Source organism: Cuculus canorus, chromosome 6, assembly GCF_017976375.1.
Source record: "Cuculus canorus isolate bCucCan1 chromosome 6, bCucCan1.pri, whole genome shotgun sequence".
In the NCBI taxonomy this organism is placed as follows: Eukaryota; Metazoa; Chordata; class Aves; order Cuculiformes; family Cuculidae; genus Cuculus; species Cuculus canorus.
The window spans coordinates 28,745,935-28,766,421 of NC_071406.1; the positions used below are offsets into that span (position 1 = coordinate 28,745,935).

The following is a 20,487-nucleotide window of genomic DNA, read 5'->3' on the forward strand; positions in this document are numbered from 1 at the left end:
CTGAGGTTTCTCTGGCAGAACAATGCAGCTGGTCAATGAACTAAGGGGCAGAGGGCTGGGTAAGTGACAGATTCTTAGAAGAGAGCAGCAATTTCCCTGTCATTACATCAGGACTGTGCAGTCCTACAATCATTATACTTGCATCCCTGTGCAAATATAATAACAAATTCAGGGACTCCTTTTCCTGGGGATGCTCTGCCAAACCTACTAGTGCACAGTCTAGTCCAGTATGAATATGTTGCCCATAATACCTCCTGGCTTTTCTGTCCTGTTTTCATCAGGACATTTCAGTCTGCTTCATAAATCTGGTCACAATAATTTCCTCTTTTCCCCTTACACTTTTATCCTCTGCCCTCACTTTTCAAGTTATAGAAGGTGAAACTGCAGCCAAGAGAACCGATCAACAGTAAGAGGTGCTGGAAATTCCTGGACCCTAGTCCCGTCCTCCAATGGATGGATATAGCGCTAAAGAGCAACCAGTGTAAAATGCTGTAAAACACTTCACATGGGCTAAAAAAATTAGTCCTGCATTACAAGTCCTGCCTCTTGTCATTTTCTGGCTTTTCAAAAGGGCCATATACATACTTCCTTGACTCAGAGTTAAAGCTCTTTAGATTTCATCCCTCTTGAAAATTCTGGTTTGTATTTTTAGGATCTCAGCCACAGGTTTAAGAACTTAATGTCAGGGTCCTGTGCTTGACATGCTGAACGTGTGGGTTTCTGACAAATGTATTTAAAAAGAGATGTGTTATAAATTGGCTTCCTAGAGCCTGAGGACTTTAGAAAAAGACTTATTAAAAGATATGTGCCATTAGAAAGCGGAACACTTTCAAAACCCGCTGCTGTACAAGATGACTCATAAGGTGATACCACTGATTTTGCTGGTAATACCAGAGGAGAATTATGTCCTAGATCAAAAACACTCAGATCTTGCAGACTTGTTCCTGGGGAAGACATAAGACATGTTTTAGCAGGCTTGTTTCCTCAGCTGAATAAAGTGACTGAGAAAGTAGACAATACCAGCATGTTCAATTCTAGTGGCACACAATGAGGGGATAAGGTCTCATGTCTTAATCTTGCTTTTATTTGTAGACATCGACACATCTCCCATGGACTTTGAGGAAGGTAGGACTGACACCAGTACTGTGATCCCTAATTTCCTGCTTTCTCTTCCAATTTGTTGTTCTTATCTCTTGCTCCCTGTGACCAGTCCATTTGATTCCCTCTCCAGGAAGCTTGCTCACATCTTTTTATCTGTTTGCCTAAGCCAGCAGAGCAGTCTATGTAGCTCTTCACCTTTACATAACATTTGCCTGCTGTCCAACAGTATCTTTGGAAGAGCTGGCACTTTCACCCATCTATCTGAAGCATGTACAAAATGATAGACTCTTAATGCCCTCCAGAATGACTGCCGTCTCACTGGCAAAGGCAAGGACATAAGGTGGGTTGTATGTGAACCAAAATATACGGTCAAGAAAGAACAAAGAGACAGATGCACTTTCCCACACGGAGGAAGCTGGTGAGGTCACATTTAAAAGATGGTGATATGTTAGTTCTATCACAGAGTGACAGCCTAGGGTTGAAGACTCCTAGAGAGGGTGGGTCACGGGGTCATGACCAGACCTGCTTCCTTTATTGTTAAGGGGGAAGGATTTATGTATTAATTTCTATTTCTGTAGCTCTTAAGACCTATACCAAGAGGTCAGGGCCATGCTAAACAAGGCACAACAGTGACATTTAAAACCAAGACAATGCCTCTTCCGCAGTACCTTGCTACCTAGATAGTACACAACAGGAGGAGAGACTGACACATAACAGGGAGACAAATGGTGGGCAAAGCAAGAGTCAAGCCAGGGGCACTAAAACAGGGTTGCTGCTCAGTCATGGGCAGAAGCAAACACCCTGATTAATGTCTGCTGCAAGCTAACTGGGTCATGCTGGCTGAGGAGGTGAAGAGGATCTTATTTTCAGTACTATCCTGCTTCTGCTACAGACAGCAATTGTAACACAATTCAGCCCATGTGAGTTCAGGAGCCAACAGATAACTGCTTCCACTCTCGGTACACATCAAGGGGAGGACAGCTCCATCCAGTAAAAGTGCTTTAATCTCCCATCATTTCAACATGATTGAGCTGAGTAAGATTTGAAAGTCTGGTCTTCTGGCTCCAGCTCCTGGACTTTGAGGTCTCCTCTGTCACCTCCCTCAGCTGGGAACTGCTCAACTTAGCTGGGAACACTTCACATGCATTTTGTCCAGTTATTTCCTTTGTAAACCTGTTGTGCTGCATCTCTCTAGATAAAAACCTGTTCAGTATCCTCATTAGGGTATGTGCCTACAGCGACAAGCATCACATGGTACCAGACCTCTGCTTGGAATGCCATCACTTTACTAAAATCCAAATGGAGCCATAGGAAGAGCAGAAAAAAGAAGAAATAATTCCAAGGGATTATGGGTAGCATAAAAAGGGCAAAATTTATCAGTGTCCCATTACGTTCTGCAAAGAGGAAACGGGCAACCACATCTGCAGCAGCAACTACCAGGAATGTCCTTGGTAAAGGAGGGGAGATGGTAATTGTGGTTGTAACTACAGGTACTGGTATATCTCACAGCAATGTTCCTTTTCTATTCACTTTAGCTTCTCTTCTGACAGCTTCTAGCTTTTTTCCTTTTATTTTAATAAAATAGAAGCAGATGGAAGTAGGGCCACTTCTGAGTGCCCAGTGCTTTGTTTTGGAAAGGTAGGGAAATACAGTGTCACCTCCATCTTGTCTGAAAGGGATAAAAGACATCACAGAACTTACGTAAGCTCCTGCATCCTTGTGAATTGTTATTGCAGGGTTAAGCCCTGTGTTTAAAAAAAAAAAAAAAAAAAATTGGTGGAAAACTTGTATTAAAAGTGCCTGGGGGCTTTTGAACTGGTTTATAAAAATAGCTGCCTGACGATGAAAAAGAAAAGAAAAAGAAATATGAAAAACAAATTCAACACCAAATAGTTTCTAGTGTGCCCATCTATTTCAACTAGTGTGATATTAATATAACACACAACAGCAGGGAGTGGGAAAATAAACGAATTTTCACTCGCATAAAGGGACTGCCTAAATGACTCACAAATGCAAAAATAAATAAATGGCTCCCCATGATAATCTGAAGCTATATTATCTCCACGGAAACAACTCAGCTTCTTAACTGTAACCTAACCTGTTAAATTCACTCAGTTTTATTTGAGGCTACAGACAGATTGAGTGATCAATCTCTATTACCCTGAGCTTTTTTTTTTTTCATCCTGTCTTTACAGTGCCATTTTTCTTCTCACTAGACATTTCAGTTCATTTTCCTGAGCCTTCTTCATCTTAATAGGTGAATTTCAGACTTACAGAAAAAAACGGCTCTTGAACTTCCAGAGGGAAGTGAGCAAGTAAGTGCATATTGTGCATGGGAGGGGGAAATACAGCAAAAAAAGGTTGTGGAAAGGCAGTTATTAACGTTGAACGTGCTGCATTTAGTGGATAAAAGTTATGTATTCTGATTTTGTAATGGAGATGTTCAGGGTCAAACAGGTACTAACTTCAGATGGTGTAAAATCAAAAGGCAGAGGGTTTTTTGTCTTGTAGAATTGGCAAACAGGTATTCCCCAAGAGAAATGGAACGAGGACATAGCAATTAACTCTCCCGTTCCTGCGATCAGAGTGCTAATCACATCCCTAGCAACTGCATGGTCACTATGGTACCGACACCATCTTTTGTTCAAATCCTTTCTGATTCATTATTCTGGTAACTTTGGTGATGGTCAGAGCAGAGGTTACGTACACTTGCTGACACTGTGCTGAATGGTTCAATCAATCTCCATTCTGCAGTATTGGACTCCACCGCAAATGAAAATCAGCTGGGAGGCTAGAAAGGAAGCCAGGAATTGTCCGGAAAATCTATGCTGTTTGCTTTTCAGAAACACTGTGCAAATGACAAACACAATGCTTCACTATAGCCTCTCTGCTCTAATAGTCTTAAATGTGAGGGTAATGAACTTTAGCTTTCAACTCCATTGAACCTCGTTATACTGTAAATACTCTTTGTGTAACATCTTCTTGTGACTCAGCTGCCAAAAACCAATAATGAAGCTATCAGAAAAGAAGGAAAAGAAAAAGCTACTATCTTAAAAACAAGCCAATCAGATTCATCTTTCCACAGCAAATATTTGTTCTGGGAGAAGCAGTGATAAATTATAGAGGCTGTAATGGAAAAATGCTAGATCTTGAAACATGTGTGATTGCTAACAGAATCAGAAAACAGCACGAGAAAGAGACTAACGATCTGTCCCTGACGGAGTCCCTTTGAGTGGCCACTGAATCCCTCCTGTAAGAAGTTCTATCCCATGCATTGCAGACACAAGCGACTGCAGCTTTCACGTCAGGGCACCACGTAGTTAATGGGAATAGAAGGAAACATTCCCTGGGAGCATATTTTCAATACCTTCTCAGCTGCACGATTTTGTTCTCTGATAAAGCCAGTACTGATCCTTTTTGGAAGCAGAAGAGGTGGATGCTGTGTGGATCTAGAGTGACAAAATATTTTCACATGTGGGCTATAATGTTAAAATGGAAGTCATGGACACTGGGAGGTGTTCCACGGGAATGGGAATTTCTAATGGTACTGACTGAGAAGCAGATAAACACATAATGTCAGAAAAATTTGCAGAGTGGATATTTTCCATAATATCAGCATTTACTATATACTTCTAATTGGAGAAGCTCAGTTCTCCATTTTCCTAATTGATTCCTGCAACAAAGATGCCCTGAGTGCTGTATAACGCTCACTGATTGCTGGGCAAACATTACTGGAGTGTCAATATTTGCATTTTCCTAGAGCTATCATCATTGGAGAGGGTATAAGTCATTTGGGATAATGCTCTACTAGTGCCGTATTAAACACAAATGAAAAGCGTCTGGTATGCTCACTCTAAACTTTTTTCACTTTTCATTTTACTTCGCAGTGGAAACAACTGCTAGTCAGTTGATAAAGCCAGAAGACAAGACAAGGTATTTCAAAGAAACACAATTTTACCTGTCCTATTGGTATCCCATTACTGGGGCCTTAGGTTCAGAAAAGGCAAAATCTTTACCCATTTTACATTCTCAAAGCTGTTCTCTATAACCATATCTTCCCCTAACTCACCACCTCCTTTTACCCTTTAACCTCCTTTTACATGCTTTGTCTTGAACCTGAAGTCAACACCTTTATTACAGACAGTTTCCTTCAGAAGTTTGTGCAGCAACCGGCGTAATTGATACCCTGCCCCTAATTAGTTCTTCTTGGTGCTACCATGACCCAGACCTAGGTTTTCATCTTAGAGGTGGAGGTTATATTGCTGGAATGGGTAAAACAAAGCCTGACTGTGTAATTGGACAGAATGAGGAGAAAAACAGATGGTGGCTTCTTGTTATACGAGAAAGAGGAATTATTTTCTGCTCTAGGCAATATATAAGGAGGCCTTTGAGTTATTCCAGGGGCTTCAACTTTTGAAATGCCACATAGATTTTCTCTGTAGCACAAGAAATTGAGCAATAATCAATACAGTGGAGCTGGAGATAACCCTGTAATTGCCAGCTTACCCAAAGCCTTCATCACAAACTTCATGAAAAACACTGCTCACCATATTGTGACAGTTGTGGTACACAGAGTATGACTCTTTTGACAGGGTGACTGAGCCACATAGCTATGGAGTAATACTTCAGAGGAACCTGTTGGTCCTTTGGTTATTCAATACATAGGTAACCGCGTTTTGTGTAGCACTGTCTCAAGGCAGACAGAAGATCACTCTGATTTCTGGTAATGAAATGCTCAGGGAGTCTCCTGATGTGTTTGGAAAGAAGACAGAAGAAAAGCAGATTGCAAAATCCAAATGCTATGGTGTTGGCTCCATGACATGGGTCAAGAAGATGTTGCTTGGAGGTTGACCACATATTTCATATCTAGAAATCCACACCACAGGACCGGAAGTTTTTAAAGGACAGCTTTGTTACCCATGTTTCTTTTGCTAACTTCAGTGTTTTTCCTTCATCCTACTCTATAATCAGGCGAGAACTTGACCATGTATATAAAAAAATGTGCTTTTCAGTGCATATTTAAATTAGTTGATTATTCTTATGCAAGTCAAGCGCGAAGGTGTCTAAATTCACTACACAAGCCTTTTTATGTGTACAGAAATTTAGTTTCATGAATAGGAACTCCAGGCATCTGGAGTAGATAAAAATCTGTCTTAAGGATCTAAGAAGGAGCTTTTACGTGCTCTGAACTGTAACTTAGATTTCTATGAAATATTACCAAGATCCTGCTGAATAGGAATTTGTTTTATCATTAAAGTGACTGTTTGGTAACCGCTGGTCAGTGTGAGTCATGTTTTTCCTTTGCATAATCTGAAGAGAGTAACATCCTCTCACAGCACCATTTGAAGAGGACAAATTAAAATATAAAAGTTCATGTTTTCAGCTCTCTGCAAGTTCTCCGGCCATTCCCCAGTGGATCAGCTATTTCAATGGCCCTCACAAGGACACAAAGCTCCTTGCTTCCTCTTTTTTAACTTCTGATGAAACTTCTTCTATCACAGACCAGAGCTAATGGTCCAGATTTAATCAACAGAAGCATTTACTTTTCAAAATAATGAGAGTCACTCAGCTGGTAACGTGTTAATTAGTTCTCAAACATTCTCCCTTTATCCTCTGGTGCTGCAGCTCCAAATAGAGGTGGCTGCAGCCGCCAACCCTTCCAATAATAACAGAGGTACTTGAGCAAATGTTATCTCAAGTCCTGTCTTGCTCCACGCTCGATTTACACCAATCTGTTCATTTCAGGAGAACTATTCCTGACCTACCCAGGAGTAAATGTCTTAATGTATCACGTAGTCTTATTTTCCTTAATAAGTTTTTACCTTCTATTTTTGCATGATGAATGCCTACAAAAAAAATTACATGCCTGAACTTAAGCCCCTCTGCCCCTTTATTTTTCTAACAATGCTGCTCTTTCACTCTGGCGCTCCTAACACTTGAGGTCAGCTTCACATTTACAGAAAAGCTATTCATATCACTTTATAATTCAGTGCAATTTTTTTTTCTTGATTCTAACATGAAGGCCCTTCTACCCGGCTATCCACAGCTACCAGAATATAAATAAGAATCTATCCAATTTTTTTTTCTAGCACACAGATACTTGCAAGTGAGGATGAATGTAATTAATAAGGATCTGTTCTCAATTTCAGTCCCTTTACTAATAAAATCATAAATACACATGCTGGGTTTGACAGTCCTCCCCAGCAGCCTCCTTAACAACTGGAGAACTCCACCAATTAGTTCTCAGTGCAGGATATGCTTCATCTGACCTGCTGGCAATCAGTTGCTCCAGAGCCCAGATCAATTTTGCCCTGAGATTATCAATTCTCGGTTCAGACAGAAGTGACAAGATCTTAAAGACAAGAAGATGTTTTAGGAAATAAAATCAGGATGTTCTACTCAGCACCGTTTCCTCCTATATCCCAGTTTTGCAAGACACAGAAGAGTGTGCTTAACTTCAAGCACAGAGTCACCTCCTTGAGAACAAGAACTCTTTCCTGAACTAGAGGCCAGGCCTTCTCTTGATGAGCAAAAGCAGGCAGGGGAGGTTGGGAATGCTCACGGAACTCGTGCTGTTCATTGGTAAAGACCTTGAAAGCTGATAACGGGAGCTAGCTTGCACAAGTTTACTGATAAGCGAGGAGACGGAATGCAGCATCTGCAGTCTCAAAAACAACCAGAGAGGACTGCGCTTGCGCACAGTTTGAGAGGGAAAAAAGTTCATCCTGAGGAACACTGCTGACTTCATCCCGGAGACCCTGGCCCACGATCACCAGGAGGCACTACGCAGGTGCAAGACTGGAGAGAACCTTCCAGAACTAATTATAATACGAAGCGGGGGAAAATTATGAATATGTAGTAGGCGCTTATAACTATGCATGTCTTTACACTATAAGTAGCTGTTGGTTAAGTTATGCGGTGTGCAAGCTAGGAGGAGAACCCCCTTGCACCCCAGCGCTGGAAATAAACATACCTGCTTTATAACTCATTTTTGGGTTATAGGGTTTGATTCCACAAAACACTCTTCTGCAGCTCTATAGATGAACACCTTCTTCTTTTCTGTTTTCTTTTTCTTTCTTTCCTCCCATCCCCCTTTCTCATTTCCTCTTCGTTTTTCCCCCTTCATATATAACACATCTGTGCAAAGTTCTCCTCTTTCCTAAATATGGTGGGTGGGTGAGGGACTGTAGGAGGTACTTATTTAAATAATAAGGTAGGGGAAGAGGTTATAAAAATAACAGCACATTCCCAACTTTTTAATGGGAATCTGTACTTCTGAATCATTTCAGTTTCTCTGGAAGCCTGATGACTAAGCATATATAAGACTGAACGTGGCTTTTTTATTGATGTTTGTCTTCTATAAATGAGCCGTTTAACTATGATTTTGAGAACCATAAATTAGCACCAAAGAGCCTTGGAAATAGCAAATAAGACTAAACAAACAGAAGACAAAGACATAAAACTGCCCTGCAAATGCCTACCCTCTGTAAGTCTCCTGGACTTCTTTTGAATGCTCATCTAAATTTATGTGTTTGTGACCATGGCAAAAAATGTTTCCACCTGTTGCAAAAGTGGAAAAAATGTTGCCAATACTTTTAAAATATTTTATTAAAGAGGTCTTGTGTTTTAATCAGATATTTAGAGCCTGCATGCATTGCCTGTAAAGCCAAAGCAATCATTCTGATTTTCACAGAAATATGACCCTAGGGTTGGCAGCAGTCATGGTTCTGGGTCTGGATAAGTAGGATATGGAGCTGTTGGAATGGGTCCAGAGGAGGCTACAAAGATGATCAGAGGGCTGGAGCACCTCCCATACGAGGACAGGCTGAGAGAGTTGGGGTTGTTCAGCCTGGAGAAGAGAAGGCTCCGAGGAGATCTTATAGTGACTTTCCAGCACTCGAAGGGGCTACGGGAAAGCTGGGGAGGGACTGTTCAAAAAGGCTTGTAGTGATAGGATGAGGGGGAATGGGTACAAACTGGAGAGTGGCAGATTTAGACTGCACATAAGGAAGAATTTCTTCACCACAAGAGTGGTGAGGCACTGGCCCAGGTTGCCCAGGGAAGCTGTGGCTGCCCCATCCCTGGAGGTGTTCAAGGCCAGGTTGGATGGGGCCTTGGGCAGCCTGGTCTGGTGGGAGGTATCCCTGCCCATGGCAAGGGGGATGGAACTGGGTGATCTTTAAGGTTCCTTCCAACTCAAACTATTCTGTGATATGCTCCGGGGAGCACAGCTCTATTAGTGTGATTTAGGATCCAGGAGACCTCAGGTCGGGTGTATTTCACTCAAAATACCTGAAAGGAGTCTAATCACTTCCTTAAAAATAATCTCATGTGTTTATAAGGGTTACTCATTGAGGGTGATTCTATCACAAGGTTTCCAGCTTCATAATCCGTAGGAGGCATAAATCCTGAAGAGCAGCCAAACCTGTGACATGTCATGTACTAATTGCCTGTATCTGCAAAAACCACTCATCTGATTAAAACTTCCTGATTAAATAGATGGTTCCCTAGACAAAGAAGAGGAGTATGAACCTGGGGGGAGGGGAAGGGAGGTTGTTTAATTAATTAAATTTTTTTTTTGTTCTACTACGATTTCTTTTCTTCCCGACTCCCCTTTCTCTACTTGAAAAAAATGTTCATCCTCCTAGAATCGATAACACAAGCATTTGCAACAGATTAGCCCAGAGAGAACTCTGATCCACTTTGCTAAGACAAAACTTTGATTGATCCCAGTGAGTTAGACCCTGGAATATGCATTTGTAGTTCACTTGTCAGAGCTCATCTTTGCTGCCCACTTGGCATGATGCACACCACACACCTATTTACTTACGACTCAGAATGAGAAGTGAGAGTTACAGAAAATCTGTGCTGAAGCACTTTGGTTTAATTTGAATATTTGTGGGATTCAGTAGAGAGCCAACAAGACTAACAGAGTTATGGAATATGATTATTAGTCATTGCAAGTCAGGCTCTGTCTCCAAATTATTTCTCAAACAGAAATAATCTTTGTTGTAACCATGAATATATAGGTTAGGTTGTTGGGGTTTTTTTTTCTTTCACTTTTGCAGGAGATTTGGAGGCTCTGTCCATACAGAGACTTGTGCATACACTTGACCTAAATCTCTCTGGAGTGCTTCCCCCCCCCCTTAACTATATTTCTTTATTTTAGCATGTGCAAGGTATAAGGTTAAGCAGCTCAGGGATGCTTTGAGGCATTCTGTACAATGGTGGGGGAGTCTTCTGTGTATTGCAGCAAGAAAACAGCTGGACTGTTGCTGTAACAGTTTTGTGTGAAGGACATACAAAGGGGAATAGTGGAAGGAAGAATATCTCGAAAAATATTTCAGCATAATGTTAGGGCGTGAGGTGGGAAGGCAGGGAAGCAGGCATGAGATGATCTAGTCTTTAACATCTACAGTACGCGGTTTGTGATCACTATGAGTTACTCAGAAAAACCCTCCTTGCTCGGCCTGAGGCTATGAATATCCTCACTCACAGCTCTATGGCTTATTCATTAGCTCCTCTATTTGATTTTGTATTTTTAACAAGAAAATGCCTCCTTTCCAAATTTTAATATTGGCAAGCTACCCTTTGGCATGGTTCTTACCCAGAGGAGGTTGCTCACTGTTATGCCGCGGTCCCTTTTATTTACTCCTAAGACATAGCTGCTTCTTGTCAAACCATTAGTAGATAAATATTTTACAATCTGGTTTCCTTCACTTACTAAAATCTTATCTATATAGATCCAATGCTGTCTTGTGACTGCAGAATTCTCTTCCTCCCCCTCACTCTGTGACCTAACCTGTCCTTGCTTTAGAGATTATTGTAAGTATTATAATATCCCATTGATTTTCGACACTCCCCCATTCTTCAGAAACACCCATCATGTCATGTCCTCCTTCCACTGTCATACACTCTGCTTTCACTAGTCATTATTTTTAAGCTTGTGGTCTGTAGGCATTGATAGCATTTATTTTTGGCCATCTACCTATTTTTAAACAACTCGTCTCCCTAGATCCCTACTTCAGAACACACCACTGTGATTTCAATTTAGTTCTCCTCAAGGTCATCCGTCATGCCTGTTCCCATCTTTTGGAACTGAATACATAGTCAACACACTAATGGGGGAAAATAAAGTATGTGGAAATGCAGGCATTCTTTTACCTGAAGACTTGACTACCCACATCCTACCCAGTGCTGACAATGCGCTGCCTGATCCTGCATGGTATGATGGGGTCAGAGCTGGGTGGCTGCAAACCCCTTTCCATAATTAGATCAGGGCTGCATTTTCCCTTTGAAAAGCTTCTTCTTTATCATCAAGACATTTCAAAGATCACCTCTCTTTTTTGTCTTTTGTTTTATTGGTTTTGGTTTTTTTAAGCAGTGGGACAGCTGATTTTTCCTAGCAATTTTTTCTCTGTCAGGAAAAGGATAATGAAAAACAATTTCTACTTTGAATTTTTTTCATATGTTCCATTACTTGTCTTTCCACTGGCTCACTGGAAAATGTGAAACTGTGAGAGAGGGTTTGATTCTTTTCTGTGGAAAGAACAAGGGAAAACTTTGTTAGGCTTTTTGTAGAAGAAGAACAATTTTTCTTTTATCTGGCATTTTGCTTGCAATTTTGTATAACATTTCTTTGAAAATACATGTCCTGGTTTCCTTTTAAATTTCTGTATTCTGTTCTGCTACTGAAAAAGCCGCAGATGGTAGGGGGGAACTAGGAACTCCCCGTGTCAATCAGCTCTATTCATTCAATGGTTCTATTTATTAGTTTCATTAAAAACATATTGAGCAGCCCCGGTTCCTCAGTTCTGCACGCCTACGCAATCCTGACTGCCTCGCCGTCCCCCTGTCAGTTAAGGCTCTATCCTGAGGCCTCTCTCAGCTTGAGATTCCACATGAAACACGAATACAAGAGGATATCACATGTTTTTAGGTCTTGCTGGAGAGCTTTCGCACAGCTTGGCGGGTGGGGAGGGGGCTGGGGGCACTTAAATGAGAAAAAAGAAGTGCTCAAGGTGGAGTGATAATTAACTTTTTTTTTTAAAAAATAGATAAACAGCAAGAAAAAACCTGTGTAAAGCTTGGAAAATATCTCCATTGTTACAGCCATTTGGTAATCTGTGACATGAGCGTATGTGTAACATCTGACCAGTGTACTAGTCATAAACTCTGGTTTTGTAGGGAATATGGCACACTGGGCTGTCATCACACAAAGAAGCAGTTCTTGGGGAAGATTGTTAATTTGCTATGTTATTAACGCTGAGGCATGAATGGGTTCCCTACAGAAAATGCTACGCTGACTATATGCCTCCGCCTGTTCTTACTAAAATCAGAACTATATGGAAGAGCAGAACCATGGCAGGAATCTTTGGGGTCAAAAGAATGGGTGCTGAGAAATATTATAATTAGATCAACTGCCTTTTAGCACTTCTGTTGGTGGCGTTTGTTTGTTTGTTTGTTTGTTTGTTTTAAAATAATTTTATTGTGTGACAAAATTTTAAAAGTTTGACATTAATCAAAAAAATCTCCATACTCGGGACAGAGAATTAAGGTTGCAGTCTAAAAACTCTGTTTAAGTTGGAAACCTAACTAGTAGCTTTAATGGTCTTCAGATGAGAAACCAGGCTAGAGTTAACTTCTCCGAAAAAGGAATTTTTTTCTGTATTCAACCCTGAAGAGTGATCTATAAAAACCTGTTTGCTCAGATACGCTGAAACTTAATGCCTTCCTCTCTTTGGAGACGATCTCTCTTTCCAAAAGCATCAGATTGAATAACTGCTTCCTAAACACCCTTATTTCCTTTTTCTTCGTCTATGTATTTATGGACGATGAACTTTAACGCCTGCACCCTACAGTTCCCCAAGACAGGAGGAGACTGGAGTATGGACTGATGCTCTCAAGCACTCCAAAGGATATATAGCCTTCTTCATATGTACCTTCTTTCTTTTCCTAAGTGAGTCACAGAGTATTAGCACTGGTCGCAGTTTCTTACAGAGCCATAGTACATTTTTGTCTTTTGTGGCTTAGCGATTCAGGGATACAGCAAAAAATCCGCTTACTACTGAAAAGTAATAATCTTAGGAGTTACTTCCCCTCTTCAAAATGTTTGATCCTCACAGTTACCTTTGACCAGGAGTTCTTAATAGTGCTTCAAATTTCCAGATAGGAGAGTAGAGGTGCACTGGCATCACCAGGTATGTATTAGCATCACACAGCAGTATGGCCTCAGCCAAGACTCAAATACGTATGCTACCATAAATTTACGTGTCTTCATGTGAAAAGAAACCAGTCCTACTGACATGGAAAACTCATCCCGTTCACCAGCGTGTGCTTGGTCCTTCCCAGACCATGCACAGCCACTGTGTGATGCATCATACAAATCCAACAGTGAATACAACAGAGAACACACGACAAGGAAGGAGGAGAACCATAGTGATGCAGTACTTTCACCTACTGTATTTGAATATTACAGCATTGCCAGTGAAGCTACCACTTCATGGTTTGGCAGTCAACTAAGGAGAAGCTGGTGTTTAACAGGATACAACTTGATTGAAGACAATATTAACCAGGAACAACAAGGTGTTATAAACACATTAGCAGACAAGTGATACTAGAGACGTCAGTCTCTTTAGAAACTGATAATTTCATTAATGCAGGTAACCCTGTCTGGTAAAGGAGTGTCATCATTCCCAGTTCAGGGAGTTGTTGGGAGGCCAACGCCTCCCAAGGACAATAAAAAAATTATGGGTTGAATTCCACCTATGAATTTGGACCAAAGTGACTGATTTACAGTGTCACAGGAGTATCTGGCTTGCAGACAAGGTCTCTCTTAACACCATACTACTATTACACTTGGAAAAACTTTGCTCATCTCCTCCTCTCACATCGCTTAAGAACAGGGGTGGGCATAGGAAAATGTTCTTAAGGATTGTGCTATGGTACACCAGGAAGGTGAGGACAGAACACAAAAACTCGAGTATCCCTAAATACATGTGTGTATTCTCAGTATAAATACATACACACGTGGGGGACGACACATAAAGCGGCAGTGGTGCTGATGGTGATTATTTGTTCACCCTGACAGTTGCCAGCACACAAAATAGATGTTAGTCTAGTTTTTAATAGATGTGTATCCACCTTCACAGCTGGCAATGCTTGGCACAGCTGAAGGCATTTATAAGCAATAAGCCTTGAATTTAAGTGGTGCAGAGACTATTTTATTTCTCCATTTCAAACAGTTCTTCTGGGTCAGGTAAGAGGCATATGTGTGAAGAAAGAATCACAAACTTTCTTGATATATGCAGTATTTTCACCAGCCATAATTTTTCCCCAAACAAAGCAAAACTAAAAATGTGAGGAGCAGAAAGAGATTTTGCCATCAGATTCTTCCTGTTTCCAGTCCCATCTCACTGTATGATAACTGGCATCATAATCTGACAGATGAAAAATGGAGCCAACTGAGGGTCAAATCCTTCTATGGGAATCATGGATTTTTCCAAAACTACTGCAAATTATTTTCAGAAAAATCAACATGCAAAGTAATGAAATCTCTCCAAGCCATAGAGGAAATTGGTTGCTGTACTCAATAACAAAGGGCACTGTAACCAACAGCTGCAGTTACACGGATTTAGCTTTTGTTAAGGAGAGATGCCTTTGCCAACTTGGTGTCAAAATCAACTCAAGACCTTTGCAGACTCAGCTGTAAATTCATAGAATCTGGATTTAGCCCAGAATTCAGTAATAACAAATGATGGTTCAAACCATTCTCCTTGAGCTTGGCTTCTGTCGGTAAAAAACCCACTTCCCCCACTGCTTATTGCTTATGTTTGAACCTCTATTAAGCGGACCATCTCTACTCTCTCTGTGGAAAAAGGGAACCAGCATTAGCTATTCACAGCAGAATCACCCAAGCAAAATGTCTTACATAGATGTTAACACCTTGCTGTGTGTCTGCTAGAGCCATGGAGCAAGTGAATTCCACAGGCATACCATGCTTGTGTTACATAGGAGCACACAGAGAAAAAACAGGTTCATATCACTAAAAAAGAGCCAATGCAAGATGGTGATATTTAGTTAAATTTACCTCAAATGGCTGCTGTGGTATAAGTACAACCTGGTGTTTGCAAATCCTGGTACAGTTCCTCGCCATACAGATCCACGAACATCTTTCTCTATTTAAAACCGAACTCAAGCTGAGGTTTACCTTGCATGTTTTTTCTTCAGTGTCCTCTTCATTCTTTTCTAGTCTGTAAAAAAAAATAAATCAATGAAGGCATTTAAATCAAAGCGTCTGTCTCTCTATTAAGTTGACACAAACATACAGGCAATTTTCTCAGAGTTTTTGTCTGGTTTTCAACTGTTCAACCCTCTTCCAAGCAAGTCCTTCCCTGGGTGGAAACAGGGCCCTTCCGAAGAGTGAGGAATGAATTGGCCAAAACCCTCCTGACACAGTGACTCACTGCCGGTGATTTACAGTTATGTAAGAGCACATTCTCTCTTTGGTATGTGTACAATGCAATTCCCACTAACACCAAAGGGAAAAGCCCTCTGTAAGTTTGTCAAGCAGCAACTAGCCGGGGGTTTGTTGACTAGTCTTTTGCTCAGGGGCTGAACCGGGCCCGCTTCCCTCTGGACATGCCTTTACCTCCCACTGCCTGGTACCACCAAGCACAGAGAGTGGCAGGGGACGGGGGAGGACTGCCCAGCCTGGTGGCCATCCTGGCTACTGCTGGCACAGACACCATCTCGAAGCCTCTGCGCTGCGGTGGACATCAGAGGCACCGAGCTGGAGCAGCCTGGCTGGCGTTCAGAGAGCAGCATGGCTACCTGCTCACCCCACAGATCCATTCATCTCAGGCAACATCTGATCACAGTGACGCAGCTCCCGTGAGCCCATCCTGCTCTCCTCACAGTCAGCTGAGTTCATCAAAACCATCCAACGGCAGCTGCTGGAGGAAATGGTGCGGTGTGGCAGCGCTGATGGCGTTCTTACGGACAAGTAAACACACCTGGGTCCTTCTCTGGCCATGAGGCTGACTGGCTCAGCACAGCTTCTGTCTCACACCACTGAAATCTCTCACCTTCCTCCACGTGATCTCCCCAAACAGCACCTGTCTGGGCTGCACTGGGCACCTGCTAGCCCTGAGCCTTACCCAGGCGGTGTTGCAGGGGCTGTCGGACAGGGCCATATCAGCAGTTTAACGGTATGAACAGACGGGCTACAGCCCTGTTGAGTTTACTAACGAAAATGCAGCCCATGGATCCCTACGTGCCTGGTTTTCATCTGTGCCATGGCTCGGGAGAGAAGGCACCCAGCATCAGAAATGCTGAGAGAAAAGCACACGATGGGTTAACAGCAATCCCCACCATAAAGAACAGGGCAGCATTTTATAATGGTTTGGTTACCAGCACGGTGAAAAGGAAAGCCCCATGGCTCAGTGGAAAGCCTGGCCAGCTTTGCAAGAGCGACCCCGAAATACTAAAGTATGGGATGAGGACAGAAGGGTGACAGCACAGCTTCTGTGTGCCAGGTAACACCAGACAGGAGGAGAACATTTCCTTCCATGCTTCCCTTCAACCTTAAAGCTCCTGCTGTGCCTGCCACCATTTCCAGTTGCTCAGGGACATGCCTCGGTTCCCTTCACTTGCTCCTCCATGGCCAGACAGGGTGCACTGTGCAGGGCTGGCACCTGCAGCCAATACCATAAGGTGTCCAAGGGGACAGGCTGGCTGCTGCCAGCACACTTGAGGGGAGAGAGGTACATTTTGAGGGGCCTCGTGCCTCTCCTCAGGGCGGTGTTGTGGCCCAAGAGCCCCTGCCTCGGTCCCTGTCCCTGCAAAGGGCAGCAGAGTGTCCTCTGGGGTGCGGGGAAGAGCATCTCCCCATTTCCCACTCCTCTCCCAACACAGGCTGTGGCGTGGGGGGGCCCAGGCACAGCACTTAGCTTTAGGAACAGGGCTCTGAGCAAGGAAAGGACACTTGACAAGTCCCTTCAGTGTCTTACACTGACTCACTAGTTTGTATATTCTGAGGGGTACGGTGACCCAGCCACAGCTTTATTTCTTGGGTCCCTGAACAGTGATCACTTTAGCTCCCTGTAACTGACCCTTCGAAAGGAAGAAAATTTAATTTATCATTTAATAATAATTAAATCATTAAACGTCAGTTAAACAGTTAAATGTAAAGGGGTGATGATGGTCTTGGGCTAAGGAGGGAAACTGTCATCCAGCAGCTTAAAAATCTGAAAAAGGAGACAGATGAGAATGTTCAGACAGGGCTGAGAAGACTCAGGGAAATGTTTGAAAGACAAGTTTCAGAAAAGCAGAAGACAAACAGTTAAGGCTTATTAATAATGGTTACTTGGGATTTCAGGGTGTTTGTGGTGATGCCTTGGAGCTACTCAAGTGAGTAACGTGGAGATAAAGATCTGTAGCTGAGACCTTCTATTGTGTGTCACAGCTCACAAACCATATTTAAGTTACACTCCGGCAGCTCTTGCGGTTTCCCAGAGCACTGGGCATTATTCTGATCATGTGGTCTGTACCCTCCTTCCTATTCCAAATTACCTTCCAAGAACCATCTCTTTCTGCGCCATCAGCTAGCCACAGTATTTCAGGGTCACAGGAAAGAGGTGGAAAGAAACGTGTATTTCAGGGACCAAAATGTTCACTTCATAAGGATAAGTTTCTCATCATTGAGTTTTAGGAACTTGTATTTATTTTGGAACTTTCTGTCAAAAGGGTAAGAGGCTTTTGTTGAAGGGCAGGAAAGTTCCTGTTTCTCAAAGATCCGTCCTGAATATCCCCAAATACTTTTAAAATGGTATCATTTGACCATACTTCCCTTTACTTACAGGATTAGTACTGGTCCTCAGTGTGCTAATTCCAGCCAGTCTGGATCCTGAGGGGAAAAGTGCCTTCTGATTACCTCAGCAAATCAGAAATTGTGGACCAGAAGGAGTTTACCCGGACAAGGACTCTGGTTTCTAGTCCAAACCCTCTATAATTTGGGGAACTCAAGTTGAAATTGAAATACAACTACCCTGTCCCACCTGTTTGAGGTGCCTTTTGTTTATTTTACATCCCCCATAATTCAAGGGAAAATACAGCGTACAGAGGTAAATTTGACCGAGTTTGGAAATGCCTCCAAAGCCCTGAGGGATTTTAAACTCAAGACCCAGTATGTACAGCATAGTTTTATCTTGCTCAGTTTTACTGCCTCTTCATCACTGAATATCAATCAGCCAGAACATAAGCAGACAATGTGAGACCACGCGCAGGGGTACATGAGGTCTCTGAAAACAGGATGTGTCCCTTACGGTTTCAGACAAAAGATCTCCAGGAAACTGAAGTCAATGGACAAGCCATGAAGACAAAAGGCCTGGAGAAGCAGTAGTTCCAATAGCCCTCGTCAGCTCTCAGCACCACAGAGGTATGTTATGAGGCACACGAGCTCTCAGTTAGCAGACTTAGCTTGTAGCTGGGCCTCTGGAAAGACTTCTAGCCAAGTATCAGAAACTGTTCATGAAAAACTGTTTATTTCATATCAAAACATATTGATATTTTTAAAAAATAATTAAATCCAGAATATTCTAATATAAATATTTGTTAAAAAGGCACTAAAATGGCGTAATTCTGGTGGCAAACCCTTACTTTCATTCACTTTTAATTCTGCTCTCATTGTTTAATCTCACCAGGAAAACGTAAGGTAAAGCCAAAAATGAAAATAAAAAAAGGGGAGGAAAATCTACATTTGTAAGTTCCATCATAGGAAGTAGCGTTGGTGGGTTGGTTTGGGTTTTTTTTTCAGCTCAAGTAGCTTGGAAAAAAAGATACTTGATGAAACCAATGCATCTGGCATCGTCCTCTATCAGAGTAAGCTGCCCACCACACAGAGCCACATTGCAGAGTCACGTCTAGACAGTGCTGAGCTTGCTTAGCCTCCTTCAGCCTGAGAAAGGGGTAAGGACTCTTCAGCCCCTTCCGGATTCAGCTGAGATGTGTTTGAAGGGAGGAGCTATGTCTGAAGAGTCACGTAAAGTCTGCACATGATGAGTTTGCACATGATGAGCTCAAAAGGACGTTCATAGGTAGTCTAACCCTAGAAGTAAAAAAATACTTTTCTTTCCTCCACACCCTGACAGTGGGAATTGCCCAAGATGTGTGACTGTGCACCACCTGAACAAGTTCAGAGGGAAGGAGTTCATTCACAGTATCTCCTTTCCCTGGCCTCCAACCCAGGGAAGCATTTGACAGCTATTCTTATAGACTAATAACCTGCTTGCTTCCAAGAGAAAGTATATGATAGCTAAGCACTGGATTTTCTCAAAGTTACTGGAAAACAAACTAGTATATTTACCTGTAATTGATAATCCTCCCTCCAACTCATGACAGTTGAACACAGGCTGAAGAACCAACTGTGCTGCCCCAAAGTTTCCTTTAAAAACGTCCCAGAGCTCTAAAGTCCCTCTCAGAGCTGGAGAGCAGATGATTAATTTATACTAGTAGTATCTTTGTCTAGAGCTCAAGGTGGGTGAGATGCTAAAAGCTTCCAGAGGTTTTCAACAAAGTAAGAAAGTGAAGTAACTTGGACCTTATCTTTATAAGAAAAAAAAGTTATAAAGTCAAAATTCTATTTGCAGAAATAATTCTGTTATGCCTAGCTCCATTCATACCTACAGCATACAAATACTTCAACCTACAACAAAGAGACCTTTTTTCCTGGCCTTCTAATCTCATGCTAGGATGCTCAAAACTATGACAACTGCCTGCCTCACCCACTCACGCTGTGCAAGAGTAACACCAAGACATCACTGCCACGCCAAAGCACTGTGTGGTTTCAGCCATTTGGAACACAAGCCCAGAATTCTGACCTGTGCTGAGCCCTCTTCCAGTGCTCAGGAGCCGTTCATTACCGTACACCCAAACACCACAAATTATGTCCATCATCAAACATCTGGTACAACCTGAATGACCAGAGCAGCCATGGGTATCACTGGAACTTACCACGTGGCCTTCCAGATATACTTGACATCACCTCAGCTCCTTTTGCATTCAACTCATCCCACGGAGTGAGTCACCTCTGGATATGTCTCTCTTCAGTAGCTACAGAGGGAGTATAAATGAGTAGGTTAGAATGGTCATCTGACTTCCAAACGCAGATGTCAGGAGGGGAATCCTACCCTCTGTCTGTCTGACAAACACTCCTAACAGGTTTCCCAATAGTGAGGCATGTTGTCCTAGAAATAAAAGCTGGCCAGTCTGCACTGGATGAGACCTACAGACTGTTCATATGCAGTGCGTGTTGAGGTCGCTGCAGTGTGAGTCCAAGACAGCAAAGACCTAAAGGGATACTAGCCCATCTTGAAAAAGTAATTTCAT

General features: G+C 42.3%; 1 protein-coding gene across 1 annotated transcript in view; it reads right to left on the minus strand.

Annotated features, from left to right (window-relative positions):
• Window positions 1–20,487, minus strand: part of KLF7 (KLF transcription factor 7) — a 121,409-nt gene that overhangs the window by 36,533 nt on the left and 64,389 nt on the right. Inside the window, exons 5-6 of the transcript XR_008450309.1 lie at window positions 20,113–20,211; window positions 15,191–15,353 (exon numbers count right to left, since the gene is read on the minus strand). The gene's annotated coding sequence lies outside the window, so the exon portion shown is untranslated. The remainder of the gene's footprint in view (window positions 1–15,190; window positions 15,354–20,112; window positions 20,212–20,487) is intronic.